Raw genomic sequence first — 12,144 nt, forward strand, 5'->3', positions numbered from 1 at the left:
CAGAGAAAACCATACACACAAGTTCCACGGCGGGCGTCGCGTCGTTCACCCCTCGGCCGGCCACGTGACCCGAATGGTGCCGACCGGGAGTGCGACGGCCCTGAGCGTCAACCGAGACGTACGATCGTCGGCGGCGCCGGCCGACGGCGCACGAGGGCGTCGCGAAGGTAACCACGTTTTCTACCCTCGTTTTCAGTCTGTCGTGGTTTGTCCTGTCGGCCGGCTGACGCGGCGTCAGCACGCGTGTACACTACAGCCCCCCTGTGTTCTCTCTATCGCTCTCCCTCGGCTCTCGTGTGTTTTCTACCCTTCATTCAATCTTTACACCCGCGTGTTGTTACCCGTGTTTCGTGTATATCTCGTAAATACCTGTGCCTCGTGGAAACGGTGTCGACGTGCGTAACCCGCGCGCACGAGAGAGAGAGAGAGAAAGAAAGAAAGAGTATACACGGGTTAACTCGAGAGAACGCGTCGGACACAACAGAGCGTGTGGGGGGGGGGGTGAACCCGGTGGCGGCGTAGGGAGAGGCCAACATACACACACGGAAAATTCGCCGGGCCAAGTGAAAGCAAAACATCGGTCAGTGTTTGTTGTGAAAGTCAGTTTCTTTGGTGTACAAGGATACCGAAGAAATCGTATTTTGCCGCGCCCGCGAATTTCGGCGACGGCCATCCGGGACAGTTTTAGAAATTGCTGCACGGCTTTCTCCCTGGACCGGAACCAACGGGAGAGGACATGCATCCGGAGCGACGTATTGTGAATGGATGAACGCGGGCTCTGGCGCTCACCACCGCTGGATGCAGCTGAGGGACGCTGAGGTAAGAGTTCAATGTACGCCGACGGCGTCGTTGGCACGCGAGACTTCGCCCCAGAAAAATAAACCGCTCGACGGATACAGCTCGACAGGTATTTCGTTCGTAGTTCGTAGTAATGCATTTCCCCCCCACCCTCCCTCTATCTCTCTCCCCCTCTCCGTCGGTTTCTGTTTCGCTCCGTCGCTTTTTTCGCCAACCCGGGTTTGTTGTGCCACGGGCGTACTCGACCTCCCGATCATGCGTTTCTTGCGGTCATCCCCTCGTGGCACACTCGAGGCGCGTCTCGAAATTAATTACCCGGCGGCGGTCTCGCGTGCGATACCGATGCGTTTCAACACCGGTGGATTATTTTAATTGGACTTGCTGGTTGACGCGTTACGGTTTCCTGGAATTAATTCCTCCTCGATGGCGGAGGTCCGTTTTGGTTGGGCTCTTTCGTTGGCTTTCGTATTTGGCGCCTCTGTTGAAGCGAGCTTGAGACTGTGATTGTGTATCAAGAATGTATTATTGCATTTCTTATTCTTAGCATATTGAATGATGCTCCAATATGTTGAGATTATTATTCTTCAGTGTAACTGCTCTTGTTTCGGTCTCTAGAGGGTTCGAATATGACGCCCTTTTTTTAACAGAGCGGGAATTTTCGAATTTGTCTAATAAGGGGAATTACTTTCGTAATTTATTTAGATTTACTGCTATTATTTTATTCACGAGTTTCGCCAGCTGTAACGCTTGTAAAAGATGTATAATAGCTGATTTAAATTGAGATTAGTACTCCGTGTGTTAGCTTACGCGAATAAATATTATTTTTATCAGTTTTTTTACTCTTTTTGTAACGACTGCAGTTAAGGTGGATTATTGTTATCATTGTTCCCTAGCGTGTAAAGTCTGCTCGGTTTAATACTTTGATATATGCTTTCTTAAAGTGGATTGTGCTTTGCTTTGTAATAGCTTTTTCTATGGATTTGTATTATCGGCGTGTTTGTCGGAGAATCGGAATCATGCAGTTTGTAACGATCGTACAAAATTACGTTGTTGTTTACGTTGCCGGTTGTTTAAATACATTTACTAGCGCGGTCGTAAGCGTAGCCGGGAAATGAAAATTTAATGGCGCGCGTCGATTGTTTGTTCGATCGTCGCGCAATACGACCGTTTCGTAAATTATTGCTGGATCAATCGGTTTACGAACTATGTATGCCGTTCAGCATTTTCTTATTCCGCTTGCTGTGGTTTATTTGATTTTAAAGTTCATTATCTCTGATGATACTGATAAGGATTAAATCGTTATGGGATCAGCACTCCGATCAAAATTTTATGCGATTGATGTACCGAAATAAAACTTGATGAAGGGAATGAACAATACAAAATGGATTTGCATAAACAATAAAATATTCGGTCGAAGGATTCGTTAGCATTGAACGCTCGATCGGATTAAATTCGTTATTTATTCAAGCTCTCGATGTAATGAACAATTGATTGAAACATGGTTTTAAAAGCGTCACAATCCAAACGTTGTGGTCTGACACACAGAAACTGGACTTCGCACGAATAACCATCAGAAATGAAATTTATTCAATGGAAATCGACGCGTATCGTTTTCACATGATATTTCCAAAGAATTCTTCTTCGAAAACCTTTCGCATACAGCACTTTTGAAAATGTTAAAAATACTCCTCCCAGAAAATTAGCATTATAAAGCGCAGGAACTGACTAATCTGCGGAGCGCAAAGGGTTGGTTTCTGAAGTAACGGGAACTTTTCAGGAATTTTTAGCTGGTTTCTGCCGGGGTGTCAATTAAGAGCTGGTTAATGGCGGTGAATTATCGCGGCCCATTTTTCGGGGTTAATGTACTCGGTGAGTGGTCGGCGAAAGGGGGCGGAATTTATTAACTGTAGCCACGAATAGATAAGGACTGTATTACGTATGCAACCGGTAGCGGGTCGACGCGTGTAAGAGCGTTGAAAAGAGCGAAAATCGACCTGGAAGCACGTAATTTATCCGGTCGTCGACGTGGCGACGATAACGGCGAAGGGTGGGTGAAGAAAAACCGACGAAATAAGGGATTAGCCGTTGCCTCGTTGGACCTGCTAAAAACTAGAGACAGAAATCTCCGATGGAAACCTTCCGTGTCTTCGAGACACGCTTTCCGCTTGCTGTCCCCGTAAATTACGGGGTGTCGAGGTCCAAACACACTTTTTCATCCGAGCGAAATAAAACCTTGTGAATAGTGCACGATTAGCCGGTGCATTAAGCTAATTACCCGACCAGCAGGATGGATTTGTATTATCTCTGGGGGATAAAAAATATGAAAGCAGCTTCGAAACAGCGGTGGTGGAAAAATGAATTTACCGACCTTAAATTCCATTGTTTCCTGCCCGTCTCGGCTGTAAATTAAAACGGGACACGCTGTACGGCATTATTAAATGATTACGAACGTGTTTAACTTGCGTAAAGTTTCCTGTCCGCTAGCAGAAAAACGGTGTTCGCAGGGCATCGCGAGAACGCGGACTAATTCGAAGCAGAAATTCGAGCCGAGGGGCTTATGAGAATAGTTACCGGAATAAAATAGTTTTTACGAGTCGGAAGAGGGGGGCGAGTGGTAATAACCGTCTTGCAGCGTTCTATAATTCATAACTCAAAAATGTGCGGGATATTGTTCGTATAAAATCGCGTGCGTAGCTGGCCGGTGTTCAAACAACGCGCGCCGGATGTGGCCGCAGCCCTCCGCTTTAATTCCTCATATCCCGGCGAACGAAGCGTCGTATTAGAAAGCAGCGCGGAATTTTTATGCCTCTCATTTCGCACGAAGTTCGTACACGTTGCGAGTTATCCCGCGCACCCCCTGGTCGGCCCCGCGCACGAAACTAATTAAAATATATTCTTATCGGACCTTACGGCCGGGCTTTTGCGGATCATTTGAATAAAACGACTGTGCGAATTTTTCTCGCGAGCACCACGTAATTCTTCCCGGGAACGTTACATACATCCTAGTTCAGCGAATTAACTGGAAAACTTAGTTATCTTCGATTTTTACAAAATCGATTTAAAATCGTTTGAATAAATCTTGACAAAAAGACTGTAAAGAAAAGAAGTCAATGAATTATGTAGTTCGGGATAAGAAACGATAAGTGCGATTCACTCGGGAGTCATTTTGCAGCCGGAGACATTATGCGCCGCGTAAAAAAAGGGACCTTTTACGATTGCTCTTAAAAACAGTATTGCGTTTTCATAGGCTCGTGGTTAGACGTTCAGCGAACGTGTCGGTGCTCCTTTATTTTGTTCTGCAAATAATGTACACCCTCGTCCGATCGTTGAGGGTGCAAAAAGCGGGGTTGAAGGGGTGAGTTTATGATAAGACGACGGTGGTTAGATTAGGTTCGAGCGGTTTGTCGGGGATAGCACGATAACCCCGGATCGCATAATCAGACACGAGGCCTAAAATTCAAGGTATCGAAACGGGGGAAGATGTATCGATAAGTGAAACGAATGAACTTTTTGTTACGATTCCGAAAACGGGGGTGTGATAACGAGCCGTCTGACGGCATAAATTTTTCTAGCTGAACGTTCGTAATGGTCTTCCCCAGGGAATTTATGGTTGCCGGACTAGATACGCATCTTACTGGGCGTGTTACCCAGGCACGAAACGAGTATCAGGTAGATGATTTTCGAATCTTACGTATATTTAGAGACAATGCGCCGCGGCAATCACGTTCGGTCGGATAATTACTGGGAGACTCGCGGAATTTCTCCCTAGGGGACACGAAACTCAAATTAGGTCTTTCCAGATACAGGTTGGAAATTTTCATGGACGGATTTATTTTCCAAGGAGCCCGGCCTGATTCCGCATAAAGCGGTCTAATTAAGTGCGCCGATAAATTGCGCTCCGCGAAGGGTTCGCGGATAACGAAGTTGCTTCTGTATCGAGAAATTCTCGGATCTCTCTCTCTCTCTCTCTCTCTCTCTCTCTCTCTCTCTCTCTCTGTCTGTTTCCTTCGCCGGAAAAAACTTTGGAATCATTGTTCCTCGTTCCCATTCTTCTCTCTTGAAAATCTGCTTTCTTTTCTTATTCTCCCCCTAAGCTCGGATCAAACTTTTCGAGCTTCTTCCGTCCTTTTTGCAGATCTCCTCGCCGTTGAATGCGGTATGCAAGGAGAGCGTACACAGAGTAACTACAGTGTAATCTACGGTGCAAGCAAAATGCAAATGAGGCTGCTGCATATATTTATTGTGTGGAGCAATGAGGAAATAATGTAATCAGAACCTAATGTAATGAGTTTCTGTTACATTCTTCTGTATATTCTTTTGGAAGGAAGAATAATTTACCTTTTCCACTGCAATTGCTTTTAAGGACATTTCCCCCGACATCCTGTACAATTACAATTCACACCGCTTGTGGAACGCCGTTTAAATCAGCTTGTCCGCACGGTCGGTCTCCTCGGCAGTGAACCGAAACAATAAATTCCCGAGTGAAACGAGAAGCTTCCTGTTCTCGTCTAGGAAATCTAAATATTCCATTTAAGAGAGAACCGTTCGGCCAGCAAATGGCCGACTCCGATAACGTTTCCCATCCACCTCGGGCCCGCGCCGCGGTCTGCCGTTTCGAAATGTCATAGCCGCTCATCAATCTTTATTGCGCCGGGGTGTTGCCTATCTCGATCACAGAGGATTTCTCTCTCTCTCTGTATGTTTTGTTTTATTTCCGTTTCGCGAGGACGCATCGCCTCGAGATCTCGGGTATGAGTCGAAGCGTTCCGTAAACAGGCCGCGACGATGTTTTTACGCGTGGAGGAGAGCGATCGTGCGCGGAATGATGATGACGTTGTTAGCGCACGGCTCCTCGACCGTTGAAAGCACTGTTTACTTTTCGGGAAGGAGGGGGACGAGTATGTTGTAACTGCTGCCGAGATAATCGCAACGTGGTTGCAATATGTCATGCGTCCCGCACCCTATTGCTTGCCACTAAAATGAAATAGCGCCTCAATGTGCGAATAAATTTGCAAAACGCGCGCGGAGCCACCCCTTTGCTATTTGCATCTCGATTTATTTCGGGATTGCCACGAATCGAACAGCATAGTCTCTGAACTCGAAATATTAGACGCTTGAACGGCTACTCATTATTCAGTCTGCGCAAAGCAGGCAACTTTGCACCCGAAGCTGTGAATTGTTTTAACTTTCATTTTTACCTCTAAATAATCCAGTGTCCAAATTCATTTCTGACTCGTCTAAAACTCATTTTTCCCACAACCATTAATCTTTTCCGTAAATGTCTTTTGCGATTACTGCTGAATATACATAAACAGGGAGTTCGCGAAACGTGAACCGATCGCATGCAGGTTATCTTGAATTTGAAGGAAGTTGTTCGGCCTAAACTGAGGGGTCGTTGGTCCGATATGTTTCGTATTTAGGAAATGGTGTAACAATTTGTCATGTATAACGATCCCGGGGAGAGATCCGCGCGGTGTTTTCCCATGCAACACCATGGACGTGAATTTATTGGATTCGAATCCGATGATGGATGGCGTGCTCGCGTGTCCAGACTATGATCTTCCCCTATCCGATGATTCTCGCGCGGATCGGTTCTCGCCCGGGACCATAACGAAGACAAAACTGTTTCCGGGTTCTGCGCTTCGACGTAAGATATATTTTTCCGCTTCATCTTCCCGCGTGGTTACGAATACGTCGATGGGAGACAAATTTCGTCGATATTTCCGGTACAATGTCTGAAAAATATCAGCAATTTAGACTCGCGAATGCATTTTTATTTGAATTTGACAGAACAAAGATAACTGGTATATGTTGCATGATAAAGTGCAATTTATTTGGACTTTCTGCGATGTTTATTTAAATGATAAAGGATGGAAAGATGGGAGTTCATTTTAGTTTGTGATTCTCACACAAAATATTCTATTTTTAATTTGATGGGGAAATCCGAACACACACAGCGTGGAAGATTTAATATTGGAGTACATGTAAACGAGAGTATGCATTTAGATTGAGCAGGGCTGCAGTTTCTGAGCAAGAGACCCACTTTGAGACCTGTCGTTCCTGTCGGATCCCGCAAGAGACGTGTAAACGGCCTGCGGTGCTGACAGACACGAGGCCACTCCTGCATGTTTGAAAAAACAACTGAGCAAGTTGAAGCAACCCATTACACTCGCAACAATCGGCTTTTTACAAGCACTGTTTTCTTGGACGCAACATGTTGTGGTATTTTCGATAGACGCGAATGTTTCTCCCCCCATTTCAATTCTTATTTATTATTCCGTTTTGGTAATATTTCAGGCTAAATTTGTTTCAGTACTTCAAGTGTTTCCTCTGAAGTAATGCACGCGAGAGATCCGTAAAAAAATTATTATATTTTCTCCTTTTTAGTGCATTTTAATATAAGCATGGTTTCAAAAAGTTATTTTTTATATATTCTTTTATTGAATAAAAATTGAGACACGAGAATTAAAATATCTGTTCGCTGTTACCCTTGACGAGATCTCATACATTTACAATATTCCAATTTCAATTAATCAATATATGTATTTCAATTTGGCTAATTAATGGCATATTCTAATGCATGTCAGATAAGCTTCGAATATATCCTGACAGGCAAACACAGTTGGTGATCGTTTGTAAATCACAGGAGGATATGTAGCTGCGTGCGTTCGAAATTTATCGTTAGCTCTGGCTGCAATAGTAGGACAACAGATATATTTAACGGCACGGGGGCAAATCCAAAACAAAAGCGAGCTCCGCGTGTTAAGTTGTGTGCTCCCGCAATTTTTTCTATCATTGTTAAAATTACGATCACCCGACAAAAATTTATCGAAATCAATGCCACAGACATAAAATTCACGGTCTCGAAAATCCGAGACAATCGTTGAAATTCCCTCGCGAACGTCTCGCGATTCTATTCGCCATGTGGTAGGAGGTATAAATTCGCGGAAAAATTCCGCACAGTCTGTCTCGCACTGTTCGCCCGTAGATCAAAGAACCCTTGACGCCTCGCGCAAGGATCTTCGGGGTGGGTCTGGTAATTTCCATGAGGCAAGACGGCTCCCGGAGACCTCAAAGGGCTCTGCTTCCGATTCCGCTCTCAGCCTCCACCCTCTTAGTATCCGCTCGCTTCCATCGCACTCAATTTTTAGAAGTCTTGGACGAGACAACAGAAACGCTCGAGACGCAGCAAAGCGCCGCTGCATTTCTCGAGGATAAGCACGAGAGGCACTTTGAACTTTCTTCCGGAGTCACGACGAAGCCACCCCCGCCTTTTCCAACCCCTTCTAGAGAACCATCCCATCGTGCCCTGCGCCTCAACTTCGAAAGCCCTCCGCGATGCTGGGACGGATAAAAAGTATGATAAACATACGAGGGTCAGACGGATAGGAACCTGATTTTCTATGAAAAAAATTATAGCGTGACTATTTATGGGCGACACGGCAGTCAACGTGTTACTACTTGACCAACCCCCATAAATCTCTTTCGTTACCATCTTCCCTTGGTCGTTTCTCGCCCTTTCGCTTCGATAAAATTCAATTTGTCCCGCAGAAGAGAGCCGACTCGCACGAAAGCGTTACTCCTTTAATTTTTCTTTTTCTCCGCCGCCATTTTCTCTCTCTCTCTCTCTCTCCACTTCACGGATAAGACGAGAGAGGATTGGTAAAGTCTGCCGATTTCTCCGGTGAATGGATGGCGGAGGCTCGAACGCGACGGCTCCGAGATTTTTCAATTTTCCGTCGCGCACACACCGAAATCCAACGGTGAAATCGAACCACACGACACCCACACGCATACGTACGGTTGTCTGTTCTGGTTAGGGTCACTCGACCAGATCCCGAGAGCAAATACCACCGGGGAGTCTTCCGAGGAAAGTAGATCTTTCGGTTTCATTGACATGGAAACCGGTGCGCGCGGAACCCGATTGATGCTTCGGGGTGATATTCGATTGTCGAACGGCGTAAAGCTTCGTATCGTCTGCACTGCTTTTCGAATTGCTTACAATGTTGGTTCTTCGTGTGTACCGTTCCCTTTAATCCCGCTGGGTCGTTGCGTCGAATCATTAAACAGTACCGAGCACGTGATTTTATAGTCCGTCTTTACCTTAGTGTTCGATTTTATTATAGACTGGATTGATTTTATTGTTTGAGTTGCGGGAATGCAGTAGTTCTACTCTATTCGTACGGTAAATGGTGTGGAACTTCCTTGATTTTATAGTCTGCCTCTAACTGCATCGTCTATTCTAATTCGTGTCAGTTTGATTTACTGTCTAAATTGCGTCACATGTACATCTGTTGATTTTATAAGAAAGACAATATATTTATATGTCAAATACAGCCTTCTTTCTTACACCTTGTATAGTGAACATATTTTATAAAAATTTAGGACATTTTTCACACTACCTTGGAACAGTGCCCGCATCTTTCCTTGAGGGATGATTTCACCCAAAACTTCAAGATCCTCCAGGTTAAGCACTCCGTGTCTCGTATTTTCTGGAGATAATTTTTTCCCGAGAATTTTCTGTTCACTCGGTTGGAGAAAATCGAGGCCGATTCCAGTCACAATACACGCATCTCCACGACGTTCTCGAGACCTTCCACTCGGCTAAGCGTCGAAAAAGTTATTCGTCTTTTCAGCAATTGTGACGCGTCAGCTTCCTACGTATCTCTCTCTCTCTCTCTCTCTCTCTCTCTCTCTCTCTCTTTCCTTTCTATTTATAGCGTTCGCGAAATGCATTCGACGCTATTGGATCAACCAGTGGAATTGAATCAAAAATATCGTACCTGAACAACAGGGATTTGGGAGCTGCTCCGCAAGACCTTCCGGCGATTCTGTAATCCCTTGTAAAAACGTGTGCACATTATTCGTTTCGATCCTGTAAGCCGTATCGATACTCTCGACAGACTCGGCGAATTATAGCTCGCAGACAAAGTCCCAATATCTTTGTATTCTTGAAATATTTTCAATGTTTCGAATCCTATCTCCTCATTTTTGCTATGAATGCATGAAATTGGCAAACTCAGGAAGAATACAGAAGAATAAAGAATGAACATGAAATAATTATTTTATTGAACTGTTGTCTCTCTCTCGTAATCGGTGCTCAAGATATTTATTGTGCATAAAGATCCTTACTCAGGTGATAATATTCGTTAATACCGAGAGTTGAACGATTCTCCACGCTTCTCAAGCGATCCTCAAGACTCGCAAACTTCGCTAGTTCAAAGTTTCGCATCGCTCGACCCAGTCATTTTCGCGACATTGCACGGACGACGATAAATACTACGTTTCTATTGGAAATGAAAGTTCCGTGACACAATCCGCGCAGATCGAAGTCGAACAGAGGCTCGTTAATTTCGACGTTAACGATTCCAGTTTAATTGCTCTTTAGCTTTTATTATATTCCCGCAGTGACCGAGCAGTATAAATAATGTCTCCATCGTCTTTCTTCATTTAACTGTGAGAACCATTCGCAACTTTTCTGTTCCATCAGCGGTCTTACAGGCTGTTTCAGCTGTCTATTATTATCATTGATCTGTTAAAAATGGTATTTATCATTAAACTGCAGATCTTTATGCATTTCCGGCTTATGAAAATTATCAAAATTTCATTCGTCCAAAATGCTGTACTTTAAATCGTTAATATTTTGGAATTGTCTGCCATTTTGGTACACAGCTCTGGCAAGATGTCCCCAACAATTTTCAATAATGTTGAGATTGGAGATCTTGCTGGTCACTCCAAAACACGAATAATTTTTGAAGTATTTCTTGACCGCTTTCGCCGCGTGAACTGCGATATTATCTTGTTGTAAAATGTGTTTATTTGCAGCAATTCTTACAGCACAAGTGTATAGTTGTTCATTTATCATTTCAATACACCGTTCTCTATTTATTCGTCCTTTTATATTCGATTTCTGTTTTACCCCAATATCCAATATCGGCCCAAATTATCACACAGCCGCCTGCCATTTGGCGACAGCTTAATAATTGCTGTTCTTCATTCAAATTATGATAGTAATAGCCTACGTCGTCAGGACCATCCAAATTAAATCCTTTTTCTTCAGTAAATATGACTCTTCGCCACTTCGTCCTCATATTTATATTCTTTTCGGCAAATTGTAAGCGGAACGCTTTATGCTTCTTCTTTAACCAAGGTTTCTCCTGCAATTCTCTTCGCGCTAAGTGCTTGCATTTTTGTAAAACACAACGTACATTCCTTCCGTTAGTGTTTACGCCAACACTTTCAGCGATTTGTCTCGCAGTCATCCTCTAATTTGATGCTGTTCTCAATGTTGCACGTTTTTCACGAGCAGTTAAACTTTGTGGACGCCCGGAACTCTTCTTTTTCCTGCAATTTTCAGGATTTTTTAACAAGCTTATAATAACTTTTCGGCATCTGCACAATTTTTGATATTTGTGTAATTCAATCTTGTTCTTCCTTTAACTGCATTATCGTATGTACTTCACATACACTTAGTTTTTTTCCACGCCCCATTCTTAACACTTTAGTAGGTTGTTTTTATTAAATAAGCACGAAAGAGGCTAGTACCCACTTTATCAATTACGTTTTGCAATGAATGTTTGCTCTTCAGTAACTTCTGCACAACTGACTAATGTAAAACTGCTATTTGTGCTATCATTTTGTCCCGCTTGCGTGCCCCGTATTTACGTTTCCATTTCGAAAATTCTATTGAAGTAAATATGGTGGATGATATTCAGTACTACATTGCACGTACAGGCATGTCAGAATATGTTGACATATTAAAATATTCATTGTCTTCAGTTTAATGTATCAAATGAGGAAAAATAGATGATGTGCTACCTTTTCGTCCCGGAGTGTAAAGCCGAGATAAAGCCATGGCAGAAATCTGGCGAGCGAGGTTCTGGCGACAGGTGTGCTAATTAAGAACAGTCCCATAGGCTCTAAGCAGCTCCGTTAAATCCGAGCGTTCCATACTGCGCCGTTTGTCTCCGAAGATATTCCGTCGACTCGAAGACGGTCTTTATCCCATCGTCAGGCGACCGTAACGAACCCATCAAGGGAACAGGGTTATTCTTGTTACACTAGGCATCGCGATTCGAGGCGGAGATTACATCAAAAGGCAGCGTGCTCGAGGAGAACAGCGGTTGTCGACATACGGGGATCAAAGATCGCAGGTGTATTCGACGATTCTGCCTCCACGTCACGTGTAATTTCGCGGACAACGGAGCCCTTGCTCGCCAACTTTCGAGAACATTAAATCCGGACCACTCGATGTCCGTCGGCGTCGATTCGCCGGATAAATTAAATGGCCGCGATGAGAGATTGAACCCGAGGCAAAGAGGACGTTGCCAGTGGATCTCTATGGAG

General features: G+C 44.2%; 1 protein-coding gene across 6 annotated transcripts in view; it reads left to right on the forward strand.

The window, feature by feature from the left end:
• The first annotated feature begins 206 nt into the window (after positions 1-206).
• The window catches only part of Sk (small conductance calcium-activated potassium channel), a 268,275-nt gene continuing 256,337 nt past the window's right edge, over positions 207-12,144 (forward strand). For 5 of the 6 annotated variants that reach the window (XM_076434703.1, XM_076434698.1, XM_076434702.1 and 2 more), the window contains exon 1: positions 207-819. The gene's annotated coding sequence lies outside the window, so the exon portion shown is untranslated. Of the gene's footprint in view, positions 908-12,144 lie in introns of all 6 variants that reach the window. The other variant, XM_076434699.1, reaches the window with a different exon arrangement.

Source organism: Lasioglossum baleicum, chromosome 12 (genome assembly GCF_051020765.1).
Source record: "Lasioglossum baleicum chromosome 12, iyLasBale1, whole genome shotgun sequence".
NCBI lineage: Eukaryota > Metazoa > Arthropoda > Insecta > Hymenoptera > Halictidae > Lasioglossum > Lasioglossum baleicum.